General features: G+C 51.5%; 1 protein-coding gene across 4 annotated transcripts in view; it reads left to right on the plus strand.

The window, feature by feature from the left end:
* PALD1 (phosphatase domain containing paladin 1) overlaps positions 1-19,369 on the plus strand; it is a 68,242-nt gene that overhangs the window by 2,099 nt on the left and 46,774 nt on the right. The window contains exon 1 of one of the 4 annotated variants that reach the window (XM_029931828.1): positions 17,268-17,289. The exons of the other annotated variants lie outside the window; for them this stretch is intronic. The gene's annotated coding sequence lies outside the window, so the exon portion shown is untranslated. Of the gene's footprint in view, positions 1-17,267; positions 17,290-19,369 lie in introns of those variants that run through there. 4 annotated transcript variants of the gene reach the window in all.

Raw genomic sequence — 19,369 nt, forward strand, 5'->3', positions numbered from 1 at the left:
TTTCATTTTCTCGTGGTTTCCAGAAGTTTCTTCAAGTGAGACTGTGTGGCCTGGGTAGAGGAGGAACCTGGCTGGGGACTCTCCTTTGAGCCCAAGCCTCAGGGTCTGTGGCAAGAAAAGGACCATTCTTCTTCTTCTTCTTTTTTTTTTAAAGTTTCTTTTTCTTCTTTTAGTAGCCTCTACACCCAACATGGGCTCAAACTCATGACCCCAAGATCATGAGGCTCAGGTTCGTGCTACCTGGGTGGCTCCTCAGACGGTTAAGGGTCTGACTCTTGATTTTAGCTCAGGTCATGATTTCATGGTGCATAAGAACTGTTTGGGATTCTTTCCCTCTCTTTCTGCCTCTTCCCCACTTGTGTGCGCACTCTCTCTCAAAATAAATAAACTTAAAAAAAAAAAAGAGTCTCAGACTCTACCTACCGAGCCAGCCAGGCACCCAGGAAGGATTATTCTCCGGAGAGAAAGAGTGGACCTGCAGTGGGGTCCTCGATGAGACCATTGTCCTCAGGTGTGGACTGCCCCTCCTCTAAACCCTGGGCCTAGACAGGGAGGGGGCCCCCACCTTCCGGCTGTGGTCGCTTTTGTTCTGCTCATCCTGGAGATTGGGAGCCTGCTCAGTCTAGACACAGCTTGACATCAACCCACTGCGTGACCCTGGGCGAGTTACTTAATGTCTGAATTAACTTACCTTGAGCAGGAAGCTCCTCATCTTTAAAATGCGGCCAGTAAGCCCTAGCCCTTGTGGGGGTTTTGCAGGTTAAATGGGAGAAAACAGTAGAAGGCCTATGGCCCGGGGTGTGGCCCAGAGCGAGTGCGCACAGCAGAGCTTTGGTGACAAGCCTTCCGCTTCTGCCAGCCCCTCCTCCCCCTCAGGGTTGCTTCAGCAGGTGCCTGGCCCTGGGAAGGCCAGGCAGGCAGACACCTCTCTTCTGAAAGCTGTAGGGCTTTGTCCTCTGCCCTTGCCCACCAGCCACTCCTCAGCCCTGTGGGATCTCTACACACAGGGTCAGGAAATAGGCAGGGCGTATGGAAGCTTGGGTCTGCCGCCTGCCAGGCCTCTGGGAGGGGAGCCAGTGGTTTGCTAAGAATAGCCCCAAATCATGGCCCTGCCTCCCAGCAGGCAGCCCTGTGCCTCCTTGGTATGGGCCAAGCTGCAGGGCCTTTTCTGTTACTGGTGCTCGGCACAAGGATGGGCCCGGAAGCAGTAGGCTCAGACTGCAAGGAGGTTCTGCTGCTGTCCCTGCCTCTTTGGCTGGGACCTGGGGAGAGAGAGGGCCTGGGAAGCGCTGGCCATTAGAGTCTCTGAGTTCCTCTTCCTCTCAGAGTCCACCCTTCCTAGTGCTTCCTGAGCATCTTCCTACCCGCCAGTGGATCTGTAGTGATTAAGAATACTGGTTCCAGAATTTCAGGTGCTGTTCTCACTAGCTGTGTGCCCCTGGGCAGCTCACTTACCCTCTCTGGGCCCAATTCCTTGGGTAGCAGGGTTAATGAGAGTGACTCCCTCATAGGAATATAGGGAGTGGCTCATAGTAAGTAAGTGCTCAGTAAACATCAGGTGCTGTTGTCATTACTCTGGTTACTGCTTTCTCAGCAGAGGGAGAGACGTGTGAGGCCAAGGGTGCTCGCACAGTGCCTGATGGTCGGAAGGTGCCAGGATGCCTCTAGATTGGGGTTTGTGGTCTTGGGTTCAGTACGAGGGGCAGGGGACCAAAGGTGAGTGAGGCCTGTCCCTTCTATGTGAGGGACGCATGTTCACACGTTGTACCATGCCCGACTGGCACCTGCCCAGCTCTGTGCCATCTGTGGTGGAAGCTGGAGGCAGCCAGAGGGAGTGGCCTGCCTGGGGGTGGGGCGATGCTTCAGGTGGGCTTTGAAGGGCGGCCAAGAGTTTGCAAGGGTGAGGGAAGGCTTCCGGCAGAAAGAGCAGCCCAGGCAGAGGTGTGACAGCTCGGTGTGTTTAGGAACGTGAACACATCTGTGCACCTGGGGAGGGGGACCCAGACTTAGCACCCGGCCTGTCAAGAAAGTCCTTGCATGCTAGCACCTTCTGGCCCTCCCGCTCTGGGCTCTGAGGCAGCCCTGGTTTCCCTGGTAGGACACAAGCTGGAGGCCTCTCGCTTTTCTTTTGGGAATCACCTCTGCTCCCCCCTCATTCTCCAGAGACCCTGCTGCCTCTTAAAAATGCCTGCCAGCCCTCCCTGGGGGCACTCGTATTTTGAGCTGGGGCTCCGGACGGCTCCTGCCTCAGGAACTTGCTTATTTTTGCTCTTAGTTAAGATACCCATAGGTTAATAGGTCTCCCTTCTTGAGAATGAATTAAAAGCCTTTGAAAACTCCTTAGCTTTTCCTAAGGAGTGAATGTCTAATAGTGGAATTCTGGGACCTTGAGAGGTATTTTTTATATTTGCTATAACCGATGTGTGGACTGATGTTAGCTTTGAGGGGTGTCCCTTCCTGGCTGGGGTACACAGAGCATCTGCCAAGGCAGGCAGTGGGAGCATCTGGGAATTGGGTGTGTCTTGCTGATTCAGGGACTCCCAGGGAACGAGGGCTTTTGGAAATTCCAGGAGGGAGGGTGTGGTATTGGGAGGCCTGTGGGTCCATTCCAGCGCCTCCCGCCCTCGCCCATGAGGAATGGCCCCACTGCCAAGGGACTTCATTGGCCCCGTTCAAGAGGAGAGAGGTGGGTGCCCTCAGATGACCTTGGCCTTGCCAGCCTCTGCCAAGCCTTCGGGCCTGCCTACCTGCAGGCTGTGTGGCTTCTGTCCAGGCCTCCCCAGAGTGTAAGACAGCAACGCTGGATGCTTTGAAGATTGTTGGTTGTTTAGAAAGCACAGAGGGGACTCCCCTTCCCTTTTCTTTTCCTTTTCCTTTTCCGGGAACTGTAGACCCCATGAAGTTAACCCTCTCCTGCTGGTCACAGAGTGGCCATTGGACCTGCCCCCTTTGATTGCCGCCCTGGAGTTAGGGGGTTCTTCCTCCTGGGGTTCCTGAAGTTGGTGCTGACCTCTTCATTCCCCGGGGCAGCCCTCTGTCAGAGCCTCAGGACCCTGGCCCATCCAGCCTGTATCTGATGGGGCCTCTCCCCACCTGCTGCATCCTGGCCCCCCAGCTTCTCAGCCACAGAATGACCGTCCTCTCCCTGGGCGCTCACTGCCTATCCCCATGGTAGCCCAGCTCATGGACCTTGGGGGTCTCGGGGGTTCCCAGGGGCTGCTCTGTTGGCTCACTCCAGGGCCTGTAGGCTAGCTCTGGTTTTTAGACACCTCAGAGAGAAGGGCCCTCCCTGGAGGTCGGGTCCCGAAGTGCAGTGCCCTTGACGGAGGTGTTAGCAGATCTCTCCTCTACTGGGCCCCAAATCGGGCCTGAGACACAGGTGGATAAGCCCTGGACTTGCATTTCACTGCTGCCTTTGAGCCCAATTTCTCATCTGCAGAATGGGTATAATAATTTTTCCCTCTCTCCCTTTAAAAAAGTTTTTTTTTTAATTGAGGTGACCTTCCCTGGACACACAATTAATCATTTTCAAATGTACAGTTCAGTGGTCTATACGTTCACAATGTCGTTCAATCACTGCCTCTGTCAAGTTCCAAAGTATATCCATGACCCCAAAGGGAATTCCGGGCCCACCGAGCAGCTGCTCTCCATTCCCACCTCTACCTTACTTTTGACGAGTATTAGGGAGGTGTGCGTACCCTGACGTTCATGCATCTCAGCGCACAGCTGCCTGAGTGTTGGTAACGGCCAGGGACGTAGGGCCACCATCTCCGTCAGGTCTGAGAGTGCATCGCCGCCTGGCGGGCTCCTGGTGCAGCCAGTTACCACTCTGCCCCCTGGACTCACATCATGGGCAGTCCCCCTTCCGGCTTCCTCGCCTCACATGACATTGAGATGCACCCGCATTGCCGCACCGTCCCGCCGCGCCTTCCATTTTCACCGCCGAGTAGTATTCCCTGGCCTAGAGGGTCTGCTGATCGGGTTCCCGGGCGATGCGGGCCCACCCTGCCTTGGAACATGTTGTCAATTAAAAAATAATATAGAGCAATGATCTTGATGGGAGATTCCAGTAGTCGCTTTGTAGGGAGTGTAAAATGGAAGCCCTTCCTGCGCCTGTGGCCCCAGAGGAAATGTTATCAGCGGTTTGCGGAGTGTCCTGGGCATTTCTTCTGTGCCTCTGGGTGAATTTGTGTTGCTTTGATTTGGGGTTGTAACTTGCACTGGGTCCGTGGGCCTGGGGCCTGCTTTTTCACTCAGCCGTTGGGCTTGGTGGGTGGGGGAGGGTGTTCCCAGCACTGCTGTGGGAGCTCCCCTGGGAGCCGAGGGCCCAGAGACAGGGGCCTGGGCCAAGCCAGCAGGTGTCCCTCTGCCCCTGGCTCCGAGCCGGGGCTCAAACGGGTTTTGGGGAAACAGAGTGAGGGCTCCCCAAAGGTGGTCCATTCAGAGCGGGTTTCTGGAGGGAGGCGTTGGAACACAAGAGATCAGACCGTCCTGGGGGTGGGTGAGTTGGTAGCTGGGCATCGGGGTGGACGTGCATCCCAGCTCCCGTCACAGCGCCTCCTACCGGCAGCCGCCCCAGGGGCCTCCTCTTCCCCGTCTCCTGATACGTTGCTGGCAGGAATAGGCCCAAGGAGAGAACGATTTGTTGGACAACCCAAGATGGACCCTGGAGGCCTCCCTTCTCTTTGTGGTGAAGATGCAGCTTGCTGAGGCAATAGGAGCCCTGCCTTGGGTGTGGGGGTGGATGGTGGGGAGCCCGTGGCCTCCAGAGGAAGAGGGGCCTCGGGGCTCGGATTTGCATGCTCCTGGCTCTGCCTGACCCCAGCCAGTGGGGCCGTCGGAGCTCTGCACCTGTATTGTCAGGCTTCTCTTTCCTTGACCCTTGCCGTCCATGTATAAATGGGTCACTCTCTGTGCATACTTACTAACATCGGTTGTTTTCATTGTTTTTCCTACTTTAATAATTCAACAAAGTGTCTCCCTACTGTTGTGTAAAGTGAGTCCCATGAGAGGAATCTTGAGTTGTGTTCCGATATGGGCTTGTCTTGTGATTTGGGGTTTCATCTCAGCCTCCTCCTCTGAGCCCTCGGGATGGTCTGGAGGAGGGAGAGGGCAGTGAGCCTTGAACTAGCAACAGGTGGGTTTGTGGGTTTCTCCTGTGATTTCTTCAACGTGGTGCTACTCAAACCTGGGTAACATGTAGACCCTTCCCCTTTTTAAAATAGCTTTTTGAGATATAATCCAGATTATAAATGCATATAATTCAGATTATGCATACAAGTCACCGATTTAAAACATTACAGTTCAGCGTGCCTGGGTAGCTTAGTCAGTTGAGCGTCCAACTTTGGCTCAGGTCATGACTGTAGGGTTTGTGAGTTCGAGCCCCATGTCAGGCTCTGGGCTGACCGCTCAGAGCCTGGAGCCTGTTTCAGATTCCCTCTCTTTTCCCCTCCCCCACTTGTGCGCAACCTCTCTCTCTCTCTCTCTCAAAAATAAATAAATAAATAAATATTAAAGAGCTAAATAAAAACATACAATTCAGTAGCTTTTGGTGTATTCACAGTCCTGCCTCTGTCAATTATAGCATGTTGGTCAACCCCAGAAAGATACTCTGATCTATTAGTTGTCACTCCCTACCCCTAGCCTGCTAGTCTTCTACTTTCTGTGTCCATACAGTGGCTGATTCTAGACATTTCATATGGAATCATATAGTGTGTGTGTGTGTGTGTGTGTGTGTGTGTGTGTGTATTTGTGGAGTCCCTTTTAAAGGAAAAGAAAAGCCTCACTTGTCGATTTAAATTTTCTTATTAGAAGATAAATGTGTACAGATATAAAACTAGATGTGAATGCCTCTGGCTTACATCGTTTCTTTTTTTTTACGAATAAAAAAGTTTTTTTTAATGTTTATACAATTTTGAGAGTGAGAGAGAGTGAGAGAGTTGGGGAGGGTCAGGGACACTGGGAGACACAGAATCCGAAGCAGGCTCCAGGCTCTGAGCTGTCAGCACAGAGCCCGACGTGGGGCTCAGACTCACAGATCGTGAGATCATGACCTGAACAGAAATCGGACACTTCACCGACTGAGCCATCCAGGCGTCCCTTAACATAGCTTCTATACGACCATGAAACAGACATGAAATACCAATAAAACAAGAAAGCCAACCTATTGCAAAGGAGCCGTGTTACCGTATTGGGAAGTTGTAAGCTGCACCCACATTGCCAATGTCGAGTTGATAGCAGAGCCGGGGGGTCTCTTCTGTTTCCCTTGCTCCTGTTGCCTGCACTTGGTGGACAGAGTAGTGTTAATGATGTTGGCTGAGCACTCATGCGAGAGCCCAGACTGCCAGCGAGTTGTCCCCAGGCGTCTGTTTCAGGGGTGCTTCTCTTGGTATCCGGCAAGCCGGCTTGTTGGAGGGAAGGGTGGACCAGCGGTGGTACCGAAATCTGCATATAGCAGCTCCTACACCCGCTTCTTGTGGGAACCAGGTATGTGGCACAAACAGGTGGGTTTTGCTCAGTTCACACAGATGCTGTGAACACGAACATGGTCCCGACTCCTAAGAGGCTGGGCTTTTGGGCACATCCAGGCTGCCACGGGCTGTGTGCAGGTAGCTTGGTTCTCCACCCCACCCCCTCCTCTGTTTGAGCCACCACCTTTGTTTGTACCGTGTGCAGTGATGTCATTTGGCCTTCACAGAAAAGGAACTCGGTTGTAAACACAGGCCGACTTCAGCCCCAAATGGCAGCCCCGTGCTTGCTTATGAGGCCATTCCGATGACCCCAGGGCATGCGCTCATTCTTTTTGTAAAAAATTGAGGTGAAATTCACATTACACAAAATTAACCATCTTTAAAAATTTTTTTTATGTTTATTTTTGAGAGAGATAGAGAGAGATAGAGAGATAGAGAGAGAGTAAGCAGGGCCGGGGCAGAGAGAGAGGGAGACAGAATCCAAAGCAGACTCCAGGCTCCGAGCTGTCAGCACAGAGCCCGACGCAGGGCTTGAACCCACAAACTGTGAGATCATGACCTGAGCTGAATCACACGCTTAACTGACAGAGACCCCCAGGCACTTCAAAATTAACTATCCTAAAGTGTGCAATTCTGTGGTATTTAGTACATTCATAATGTTGTACAACCAGCCGTCATGTCTGTGCAATTCTAAAAACATTTCTTCAAAATTTTATGTGGTGAGAACATGTGATCTTCCTTCTTAATAAAATTTTAAGGTACAGTACATGATGACTATAGAGACCAGTTGTTCACCACATCTCTAGAATGCATATATATATTGAGTTCCGAAACTGAAGCTTTGTGCCGGTTGATTTCTAATCCCCGTTTCTCCTTTCTCCAGCCCCTGGCAGCCCTATTCCACTCTTTGAGTCAGTGAATTTGACTATAGATACTTGTATAAATGGAATCTATAGGATTTGTCTATCTGCGCCTGGCGGATTTTACTCAGCATAACGATCTCCAGGTTCATCCGTGTTGTGGAAATCACAGAATTTCCTTCTTTCTCCAGACTGATATTCTGTTGTGTGGCTCTTCCCCATTCTTCCGTCCATGGGCATTCTGGTCCCTTCCCCCTCTTGGCGGTAGTGAAGCCTGAGCACTAATGTCTCTGTGGGATCCCGACTTTAATTCTTTTGGATAAACACCCAGAAGGGCGATTGCTGATCATATGGTAATTCTATTTTAAATTTTTTGAGGAACTTTGGTACTATTTTCCACAGCGGCTGCACCATTTTATGTTTCTGCCAACAGCATGCAAGAGTTCCAGTGTCTGTACCTGCTTGCCAACACTTGCTGTCTTTTTTTCTTTTTAAATTAATAGTCCTCCTGCCAGGCATGAGGTGATATCTCATCATGGTTTGGATTCGTCTTTCCTTGATTAGTGATGTTGAACATCCGAACGTTTTCATCACCCCGAAAGGAAACCCCTTATCTATGAAGCAGTCAGTCCACATCTACCCTATCCCTGTCCCTACTTCCCAGCTCCTGGGAACCACTAATCTGCATTTTTTTTTAATTTAAAAAAATGTTTTATTTATTTTTGAGAGAGAGAGAGAGAGCAGCACAAGCAGGGGAGGGTCAGAGAGAGAAGGAGACACAGAATGTGAAGCAGTCTCTGGGCTCTGAGCTAGCTGTCAGCACAGAGCCCGATGTGGGGCTTGAACCCATGAACCATGAGATCATGCCCTGAACCGAAGCTGGATGGTTAACCGACTGAGCCACCCAGGCTGCCAGACCACTAATCTGCATTCTGTCTTTATGGATTTACCTAGTGGCTTATGTGACTTTGTTTGGGTCTAGCTCTTGGAATCATGTTATCAAGGTTCACCTGTGTTATAGCATGTAGCAGGTTTTTATCCTGAGTAATAATTTTTTTAATGTTTATTTTTGAGACAGAGAGACAAAGCGCAAGTATGGGAGGGGCAGAGAGAGAGAGAGGGAGACACAGAATCTGAAGCAGGCTCCAGGCTCCGAGCACAGAGCCTAATGCGGGGCTCGAACTCACAAACCACGAGATCATGACCTGAGCTGAGGTTGGACGCTTAACCAACTGAGCCGCTCACATGCCCCTTTTTGCTGAATAATAAAACCATTGTATGGATTTACCGCATTTCCACGTTTTATTTATCCGTGTATCAGTTCATGGACATTTGGGTTGTTTCCACCTTTTGATTATTGTGAATCGTGCTGCTGTGAACATGGGTGTACAAGTATTTGGTTGGATGCCTGTTTTTAATTCCCTTGTGTATATACCTAGAAATGGCATTTCTGGGTCATATGGTAATTCTGTGTTTAACTTTTTGGTTTTGATATTCTGTAATTAGATAGTGGTGACAGTTGCACACAATTGTGAATGTACCAAATGCCACCGAATTTGTACTTTAAAAGGGTGAATTTTATGGCATGTGAATTAAATCCCAATAAAAAAAGAGAGAGAGAGAGCTCACAGATCCCAAGGCAGAGGTCAGTGGAGTCTGGATTGAGCCATGTTGCCAGCGCAGGAAAGCCCAGAGTCCTGCATTGCCTCGTGGGGTCCTGGAGACTGCCTGCGTGGTGGGGACTTGCGGCCTCAGCCCCACGGTCCCTGGTGGGGTGGTAGGTGGGAGCTGTAGGGACCAAGGGGCCAGCTGGCCACCTGCCCTCCACCTTAGCTCCTTCCATGTCTTTCTGGCTTCTCACTGACAGGTATTCACTGCAGAACTCTGTTCCCTCAGTTTCCCCATCTGTGAAGGGGGCCTGTGGGCAGCCCGCGTTGGCTGTGGCCCAGGCTCTGCGGGCAGTTAAGGCCTGGAGACGTGCCGCACTGACGGTTCCCTGGATGCACTGTTTTACTCTTCATGTTCCTTTCCACGCAGGCTCAGGACCAGTTTGTCCTTTTTGGCGGGTCTCCAGGGCCTGCCGCTTTCTTCGGAGGCTGCAGAGGGGGGGCGGGACCAAGGCTCTTTCTCTGCTCAGTCCTCCACATGTGCCTCCCCCGGTCTGTCGCATCTCATCGTTTAGGCCAAACACCTGAGTCATCCACTGTTCCTCCATGTCTCCCATGCCTCTGCGATGCCGTGTCGCAGGCCCCCATGGCCGCCCCCTCGCAGCGGATCCAGGGGGATCCTTTCCCCTCGCCTTCCCCACACTGCTGGCCTTGAGTTATCACGGGGGGCTCCACCTGAGTCTCTTGTCTCCCCACTTTGTTCCTCCCTCGTTCCCCCACAGACTTCTATCATAGCAGCTGGGGTGACCTTGTTAGGATGTGAAAGTCAAATCCAGGCCTTTGTCTGCCCCAGGACTCTGGTGGCTCCCCATTTACTCACAGTGAGAGCCAGCATCCTTATGGTGGCCCCCAAACATCCCCATTTAATACCCACCCCTCACTCACCCTGCACCACCCCAACTGCCTCATGGCCCCTCCAACCTCAAGGCCTTTGCACAGGCTGTCACTGCTACCGGGGATGCATTTCCTCCATAGAGACGCCAAGCTTTCCATGCTACTTCCTTCAGAACTTGACTCAAATGCAAAGCCTCCCTGAGTCACTCTGTCCAGAATTTCACGTCTCACCTCCATAGACCTTTTCTTTCTTATCACTGTCTCCTCTCCATTCACTGTATATTTTACTAATTTATATTCTGTATTTCTGTGCCTCCAGCTAGCATGTATAAGGCAGGGTTTTTGTTGTGTTTTGTCAGCTCCTAGAACAAATCACCCCTCCTAGGAGGTGCCCCAGAAACATTTGTAGAATGTCTGCCTGAAGAGGGCATGAATGAGCCCATTTTGTAGATGAGGGAACCTAGTCTCTTGGCTATCTTGAACCCACCCAGTTCAGTGCTCTTTTGCTGAGCCTTGGTTTCTACCTCCTTCTCCCTAAATCGCTGTTCCCAGGGAAAGCCATGCGAAAACGTGTTGGTTAGGACGTTCACCTTGTTAGTACGGTAATCATGGACTTGACGTGATGAATTTATTTCTCCTGTGAGTCTCACAGTATCTTGAGGGGAAGGGACTGTCATTGACCCCACTATACTGACAAGGAAGTGGACACATTTCACATGGGTAAAAAGGACAAAGATCGATGGCTTCTTCAACCAGTGAAGGTGTGGGGACACCAGCCCTTTTAAGCAGTGCTCCTTGCTGGGCAAACTGCCGCCGCCTTTTGGACGAGTAAGAGCAGAATCTACTATAGCTTTTAAATGCACACGCTTTTTTATCGAAGCCGTGTGAACTTTGGTAGCCTGTTCTAAAGACGCAAGCTCTCAGGATGTGAGTCTGTGCACAGGGATTTTGTGGCATACACTGGAGACCACACCGTCTCCTTTCGGTTCTGTGTTCTGCCCTACCTCAGGGCATTTGCCCCTGCCGTTCCCTCTGCCTGGCACGCTTTCTCATGTGGCCAAAACCTTCCCCGTCCTCAGCTATCAGCAAAGACCTTCTGTGACTCTGGTGTCTAAAATACGCCTTTTCCCTACCTCCCTTGTTTCCTATCTGAGTTTCTCTGTCCCACAGCACGATGCCTACGGTGCGTCATGATTATATTCCTTTGTGGTCTCCCTCCGTCCCTGCCTCCCTTTTTTCTCTCCTATACTGGGATGTGTGTTCCCTGAAGGGACAGGACTGTGCTGGTTGGTTGGCACAGGGGACACTTAGCAGCTATTAGCTGCATGAGCGGTGCTACAATGAAATGACAGGCCACAGGCAGACAGGGTTGGAGCTCCATGTATGAACGGGAGGGGCATTTGCCTTGTCTAGTTAAGGGGGAAAGTCCTTGTGGTTTATGAGGTGGGCTTAGAGGAGAATGGAATTGCATAAACTGTTTCTTTATATATCTTTGTCAGCCTTGAACAGCAAGCACAAATACTTATGCAGTAAAAAATCTGGCAACAACAAGAAAATAAATCAGAAAGGGAAAAAATGTAACCAGTTAGAGGGAGCATCAGGATTTGAACCCTGGCCTTTCTGCCTCCCAGCCCACCTTCTTAGCCACCACCCAGCCCTTTCTACGCACAGACTCTCCGTCCTCGCTGCCGTCCTCAGAGGAAGGCAGAAGTGTGAGTTATTAGCTGTTTGTATTTCATTTTGTCCGTCAAGGTCTAATTTTACAGACAGGAAGTCAGAGCATAGTTTGATGGATTGTTACAGATGGATTACCTGGGTGACCCCTACCCAGACCAGGATGTGGAATGTTTTCAGCACCCAGAAGGTTCCCTGGGGCCTCTGCCCGGTCAGCTACCTGACCCCACACTCTCAAGTGTCCGTGCTTTGGCATGCCTTCCCAAGGACTAGTGTTGCTCAGTCTTGCACTTTATGTAAGTGAAGCCATAGAATATGAACTCTTGTTATCTGGCTTCTTTCTGTCTACGTGAACTCTGTAATATTCGTCCGTGATGCTTCAGGCATCAGCAGTGTGTCCTTTTTCATTGCCATGTAGTATTCCACTGCAGAGGCATACCGCTATGTGTTGATTTTTTTCCCCTAGAGATGGACTTCAGGCTCGTGTCCAGCTTTCAGTGATTGTGAAAAAGGCTGCTGAACACTCCTGCCTGTCTCTTGGTGGGAACACACACTTACTTCTCTGGGGTCTATGGATTCCCAGGGGCGCTTGCTGGGTGCTGGGGTAGAGGGCTCATTTTACCAACCAGGAAGCGAAGGACACTTCAGAAGATCTGGAAGGGGAAAGGACTTGGCCACACAGTGACTCATGGTGGAGTGCAGCCCCAGGCCCTCTCACCCCTGTTCTTACCCACCTTACCCTGGACGCACCTGCTTCTCCCCCCAGCCCTGTGGGTAGGGTTGTCTGGCAGGTGGCAGCAGGGGGCGGGGTCTGGAGGGCCGTATTTCTGGGCCTCCTTACACTGGGCAAGCCCACCTCGTTCTCGCTCAGGCACCTCGCCCCCCATCCCTGGCCCCGGAGATGGTGGGCGGGCCCCAGTTTGCCTTCCTTGTTGGCGGCCGGCGGGACGGATGAGGGGCTGTTGTTGTTTGTTGGATGTTGCTGCCTGGGACTGGCCGGGCACGGGCTGGGGTTGGCATGTTTGGGCTACGTGGGCATCTTTGTCCTGGGAGTGTGTGTGCGCGTGTGTGTGTGCGCGTGCAAGCACACACGCATACACGAAGTGTGAGCACGGCCCTGCCTCTCACACTCACTGTGCTCCTGGTGAATGCCAGAGCCCGGGCTGCCTCACGCAGACTGCATCTGGTGCTAGAGGAGCCCAGAGGGGCTCGTGCTGGCCGGTGTGCCCCTGACTCAGGGCCCTGGGAGGAGTGTGAGTGCCTCTTTCCTCGGCACCCAGCACCCAGATCTCTGACGCCTTGAGTGCCCTGGGAGGTGGTGCCTGTAGCTCTTCCTGTGCCTGTCCCACCTCTTGACCCTGAACCATCCAAGGGCAGGACAAAAATTAATATGGCAGCTGCAAAAACATTTTTTGAATGAGCCTTCTTTTAAATTGAGATAAAATATATATAATCATAAAATGTGCCCTTTAAACCATTTTTTTGTTGAGAGAGAGCATGCACAGGAGAGGGGCAGAGGGAGGGAGAGAGAGAAGCTCAAGCGGGCACCATGCTCCGTGCAGAGCCTGATGCAGGGCTTGATCTCACGATCCTCAGATCATGACCTGAAGCAAAACCAAGAGTCAGATGCTCAACGGACTGAGCCCCCCAGGCGCCTCCACTTTTGACCATTTTTAATTGCACCAGTCGGTAGCGTTAGGTACATTCCCACCACCACGTCCAGAACTTTTCCCTTTTCCGAAACCAAACTGGGTGCTTGTGAAACACGGACTCCCGGTCACCCTCCCTCCCCTGGCCCCTGGCAGCCATCCGTCCACTCCATCCAGTGTTTGTCCTTCTGTGTCGGCCTTATTTAAACAGTTAGCATAACATTTTCAAGGTTCATCCATGTTGTAGCGTGTGTCAGAATTTCATTCCTTTTTTGAGGATATCATTGTTCTTTTGAGCTTATTTGTTTTTCAATGTTTTTTTTAATTTTTTATTAAATTTTTTAGACAGAGAGAGACAGAGCATGAGTGAGGAGTGGCAGAGAGAGAGGGAGACACAGAATCAGAAACAAACCCCAGGCTCTGAGCTGTTAGCCCAGAGCCCGCCCGGCACAAACGTGAGATCATGACCTGAGTCAAAGTTGGAGGCTTAACCGCCTGAGCCACCCAGGTGCCCCTCTTTTGAATTTATTTTTAAAGGCACCTTAGACCTTCAGAATTGAGTGAAGGTGTCAGCTTGATGGTGGGAGTGGGAATGAATAATATTTATTCTCAGGTGGTTGAGCATTCGACTCTTGGTTTCAGTTCAGGGCATGATCTCATGGTTCATGGGATCAAGCCCCACATCGGACTCTGTGCCGACAGTGTCAAACCTGCTTGAGATTCTGTCTCTCCCTCTTTCTCTGTCCCTCTCTGCTCCCTGTCTCTCAGGACAAATGAAAAAAAAATATGTATTCACACTTCCTAGGTCCTGGCCCTTCCCCTATGTTGTCTCATGTAATCCTCACCACATCCTTATGAAGCAGGTTCCAATAGTATCCTAGGTTTGCAGATAAGGGGATTAGGCTCAGATAAGTTCAGTAACTTGGCCAAGGTCAAACAGCAAGCCATAGTTCAGCTCGGATTGGATGCCCGGTCGGCCTGCCAGCACAGCCCAGGCTCGCATTCTGGCCCCCAGTGCAGTGCCCGGGCTGGGGTCAGAGTCATTTCCTTGAGTCCTTCTCGTCACCTCCCCAAAGCCGAGTGTGGAGCCGATCGGTGCCAGCTGGTGCTTAGAAAGCAGGGGCAGCGGCCCCTCCTCCCTGGCCGGTCGACTCTCTGGGCCCCGGCTCCTGTTAAAGGCGCCTTTAGGAAGCAGCCGCCCTGGGCTAGGTGGGGTCTGCAGGGACGTGATCCTCGGTGCCCCCACCACGGGGCTGGCAGGAGCCGCCGGGACCAGGGCGGCCAACGGCAGGATGTCGCTCTTGGCAGAACTTTCCCTGTACAAACAGCTTAGCAACCAGGAGCTTCTGGATCCAGAGGATAGATAAACAGGAAGAGGGAGAAACTCAAAAATATTTTTCTTCCCCTGCTGTGCCCTGGTGTTTTCTCCCTGCCCTTCCCTCTGTCGCTGGGGGTTTGAAGTGGCAGAACTCCACCCCAAGCTGCCCAGAAGCCACAGCAGGCAGGTTTCAGGTTTTAGGGTTCAAGTTTTGTTCTGCCTGATAGGCTGGAATAAGCCTGGGCGTCCAGACCAGGCAGGCCCGAGTTCGAGTTCCGGCTCCACCATTTCTGTGCCGTGTGATGCAGGCCAGTCCACTCGGCCTGTCTGCGGGGCAGAATGGCCGTGACACGCAGCCCACAGGAGAATGCAGAGGGACAGCAGAGTGGCGGACGGCAGCTGAGTGCTGACTGTGCGTGCGGCTGGGCGGGCACGAGCCCTCTCTCTGTTAATCCTCACAGCCCTCCGGGCACACATGGTTCTTGTCTTCATCTGACAGATGTCGAAGCAGAGAGAGGTTGAGTGTCTCTGTTGAGATCACACAGTGGGTGGTGATGGAGCTGAGGCTGGAGCGCAGTCTGTGTCCTCCGCGCCCAGCTGTGCTCTGATCTGGCGTCACGTACAGGGCGAGACGCGCAGTACCGTTGGAACTATGAATTCCTTTCCCTTCTTCACAGAGAAACTCAGTGTCGCTGGGGATGCAGGGCGCTGGGGTGAGGCCTGCAGAGCTTTGGGCCCCAGTGGTCTTAGAGTTGTATCTAGCCCTGCTGACGTGGCTCCTCATGGGTTGCCTCTTCCAGGCAGCCCTCTTAGGTTGACACAGTGCACCATCATACAGCTCTACTGTTGCCCCTGTCTGGGCAGCGCATCTCACTCCACAGAGCAACATCCTGACTCTCTGGCACAGTGCCCGAGGCAACTGAGGGCCACCCCAACCGCACCCCATCCTGTATTATGGCCTCCCAAGTACCTAGTTACTTCTAGGAGGCTCTGTCCAGTGCCAGGCATTTCTTCCTCCATGCTGTTTCCTTCACGCAGAATGCCTTTCTTGTCTGTCAAATGTTGCCCATCCTTTAAGGCCCAGGTCAGTGGTCTCCTCTTCCAGGAAGGCTTCCTTGAGTACCTAACCCTGAATTAACATCTCCCTCCTCTGTGCAGCTCAGTGTAGTGGGAAAGGTCCTAGAGTTCCTGTCCTGTCATCAGTCTCTCTGAGCCTCAGTTTCCTTATCTGTGGACTGGGGATAATAGGAGTCGGGGAGAGGAGAAGGCCTGGATTTTCTTGCCCTGGCCTATGTGGACTTGGCTAGAGCCCAGGGAAGAATGGCCCTCTCAGGGTTAACTCCTGCCATGTCAGGGACGGAAGCAGGGGCGACAGAGTGCGAAATGAAGTCACTTCCCTGCCTGGGGGTCTGCCATGTGCCTGGCCTTCTGCATAAATCCTGTTTCCTCCTTGGTCTCCATGTGCCCACCCGCTCCTGGCTCCCATGACCCCGAAGGTCACCAGCAGGTGGGGCTCCCGGTGGAAGGTTGGCTTGTCATTCATCCGGTGAGGTCACTTCATGTCTGGATCAGCCGTCCACCTTTCCTGCTGTGGCCTTCCACGTGGAGGTTTCATGGGAATGATGGGTGTGGGGTGCAAAGGAGGCTAACGGAGGTCAAGTCCAATGTCTAGCCTGCACTGTACTCTGGGGGCACTGATGCCCAGGGAGGGCAGGGCACTTCTTTGGGGGGGCTCTGTGGGCATCCCTCCGGGCTGTCCCTCAGGCTCCTGGGCCCCCATGTCTTCCTCTGTGGAGCCTGCATGAGCCTGTGTGTCACATGAGCCCTGAGTACCCACTGGGTCAGCCTAGGACATCCGTGAGCTCATTGAACCCTACCTCCACCACAGGGAAACCGAGGCTCAGGAGGTGGCCCAGGCCTCTGGCGGGGGACAGTGCTGGGGTCCACCCAGGTCTGTCTGACTCCGATACCCAAATGATTTCCGTGGGAAGGTGATTAGCTTCCCAGCAATGGCAACTCGGGAGCAACCTCACTCCGTGACCTTCTGTGGGGTCAGCAGCTCTTCTATTTTCCTATCAATGGTATATGTTCATTCTAGAAAAATCAGAGAAAATAAACATATGCAGGAAGATTAGAAGACCCATCTATGACCCCAGTTTCCAGTGATAACTATGGTTTACCGTTCACATTTGGAGATTTATCCTTCGAGACATTTTTTGTGTGTGTGTACTTGACACTGTATCTTTTTTTTCCCTAACATACAATAGATATTTTCCCATGTGAGTGAAAACACCGTTACTTCTTGCTTTTGAGACTTTTAAATTGGCATTTAACATGCACAGAAAAGTACACTTATCCCAAGTATACAGCTTGATGAGTCTACAAAATGAGGGGAGCCTCCCACAGGTCAAGGAACAGAATTTTCCCAGCACTCAGACTCCTGCACCTCGTCACCAGTCCCTCCTTCCTGCTCCAGATGGGACGTCCTGTCTGAGTTTTAGATGAACGGAATCATATAGTATTTGTTTATGTTGGCTTCTTTCGCTCCACATTCTTTTAAGTGACGTTCCTCAGACACGCTATCCATTATAATGACTGCCCGATGATTCGCTTTGCCACTGTTGATGTGGAAGATGTTTCGTCTTCGACTAATGTAAGCAAACTTGTGCTGGACAGTTTTCTGGTCACATCTCTGATTATTTTCTTTGAATCCGTTGATAGGAGTCTATGGCCACACCACCCTGAATGAACGCGCCCGATCTCATCTGAATCCGTTGATAGGAGAATTGCTGGATCAAAGGGGTGAATGTTCTGAAGGTATTTTAGAAATATTGCCAGATTGGCCACTAGGGGGCAGTGCTAGTTTGCATCCTGCCAGGTGCTGGGGAGAGAACGGAACCCCGGCCGCCATCCTGACCTTGGGTGTTTTCCTGCTCTAGTGCCTGTAATACCCAGATAGGCAAAGTGTGGGATTTCACGGTTTCCAGATTTCAAATTACTAGTTAGGTTGAACTTTTTTTCCCTCACATTTATTGTCCATTCGTATCACTCTTCTGTTGGGTTTTTGGTTTTGGGGGGCTTTTTCTGTTATGCTCTTGAGAGGTACTTGTTTTCCTGTTTGAAAAAAAGCTATCTTGAATGTGATAAATAATAGAAACATGCCAAAAATATCTTTCTGCAGTTTGCCACTTGTCTTTCGGCTTTGTGGTTTTCTTGTGTTTGTTGGTTAAAAGTGGACAGTTTTTAAAAGATTGTTCATAATCGGTAAACCCATCGCGGAGTTCAAAGTCACGACCCGGGGATCAAGAGATGCAGACTCCACCAGGTGCCCCTGCAAAGCACTTTAATGTGTGGTTTAACTGCAGACATTGGCATTCTCGTATCTGCTCCCTGCATCCGACTGGTGTGGTACGTTGTTTCGACGGCTGCACGTGAAGAAAATCCAGCTTCACACAGATAGGTGGTTGGAAGAGGGAGGAATATTCTATCAGCCTCTGGATATTCTCTTTTGACACTACATACGACACTCAGCATGTGATAGTTTCTTACAGGTTGGTCGAAAGGCAGACTCAGCAAACCTATTAATGGATTTTTCATATTTCATTGCATTAAAATCCATGGGACGGTCTTGCACTCTGAATGGACCTGTGACACAGCAGTGATTTTGTAACTTCAAATGGAGTCATTGGGGGAATATTGCTTCTCTGAATTATACATATCTTCCAGGCTTGGACATTTCAGCAATATTTGGAAATTACGTACGTTAACATCATCTCCTGTATCATCAGAGAATCTTTATGTTTTGAGAGGCTGTCAGACTCACGGGGGCTGACGCAAGTTTTCCAAAACTCTAATGTTTCCCTTTAAGCTCAAACTTGATCATTGGCAACAAATGGCGTCGGTTATCTTCCTCAAAAGGATAGGATCGCCTTGTTCATTTTTGAGAAAATGTCCGCCAGATACCCAATTCTGAATAACAGGCATCTGTCTGTCTGTCGGCTGTTCTTCTGTGCACTAAGAGTCTGGTTTGGCAGACAGCTCTGGGGGCTCACAAGTGCCTCCCCCAGACACCCGTCATCCCCCCGCACAGCCCGGGCTCACGCCATCATCACACAGAATAGTAAAATGATGTGAATGTGAGGCGGGGCTTCTGTAAAATTAGCTTTACTGCTTCATCCAGGCCCTTCTTAGGGTGACCCTGGCATATTCTGTCACTGTGGGTGACTTGGGCAGCTGAGTTCAGGGCCAGCGCTATCCCTCTTGCTGAGTCTTCCCTGCTGCTGTGGCTTTGTCTCCATCCATGTCCCCACTCACTTCATGCGGCAGTGATATCTTGAAGTTGTCCTGAGCATAGCGTTGACCTTGTAGACACCTGGAAGGTGTTAGGGACCCAGGCCCTGTGGACCGTGCTGTCGGAGCTGTGGACCAGGTGGTAGGTGAATGGCCTCACCTCAACGCCCAGGCCTGTCTGGGGCTCCGGGACATTGTGCCCACTGCCACTGTGATCCTCTCCCTGGTAACAGACCTGAAACAACTCACGGGGTGGTGGTAGAGATGTCAGCCATTGGGGTGAGAAGTTCATCATTTGTGATTTCAGATCCTGCTCAAGCTGCTAATGTGTTTGGTCCTCAGGAGTGAGAGAGGAGCCCAGGGGACTTTTTAGGGACCCTATTTTTCTTGTCCCTCTGGGAGGCAGGGAGAGTGTGAGTCAGCGGGAGAGACCCCAGGGTCTCAGCCAGTCGATTCTCCTGCAAGGGCAGGGTCTGCAAGGGGCCCTCAGAGTCATTCTCCCGCTTCCTGGCCTGAGGGGCCCCCACAGCCTCTGGCCTTCACATCCCTTCCTTGATAACCTTAACCTGCTCTGCCGTGTGGGACTCAGGGGTCAGCGTTACCTCCC

The sequence above is a fragment of the Suricata suricatta genome, chromosome 2 (assembly GCF_006229205.1).
Source record: "Suricata suricatta isolate VVHF042 chromosome 2, meerkat_22Aug2017_6uvM2_HiC, whole genome shotgun sequence".
Classification (NCBI taxonomy): domain Eukaryota; kingdom Metazoa; phylum Chordata; class Mammalia; order Carnivora; family Herpestidae; genus Suricata; species Suricata suricatta.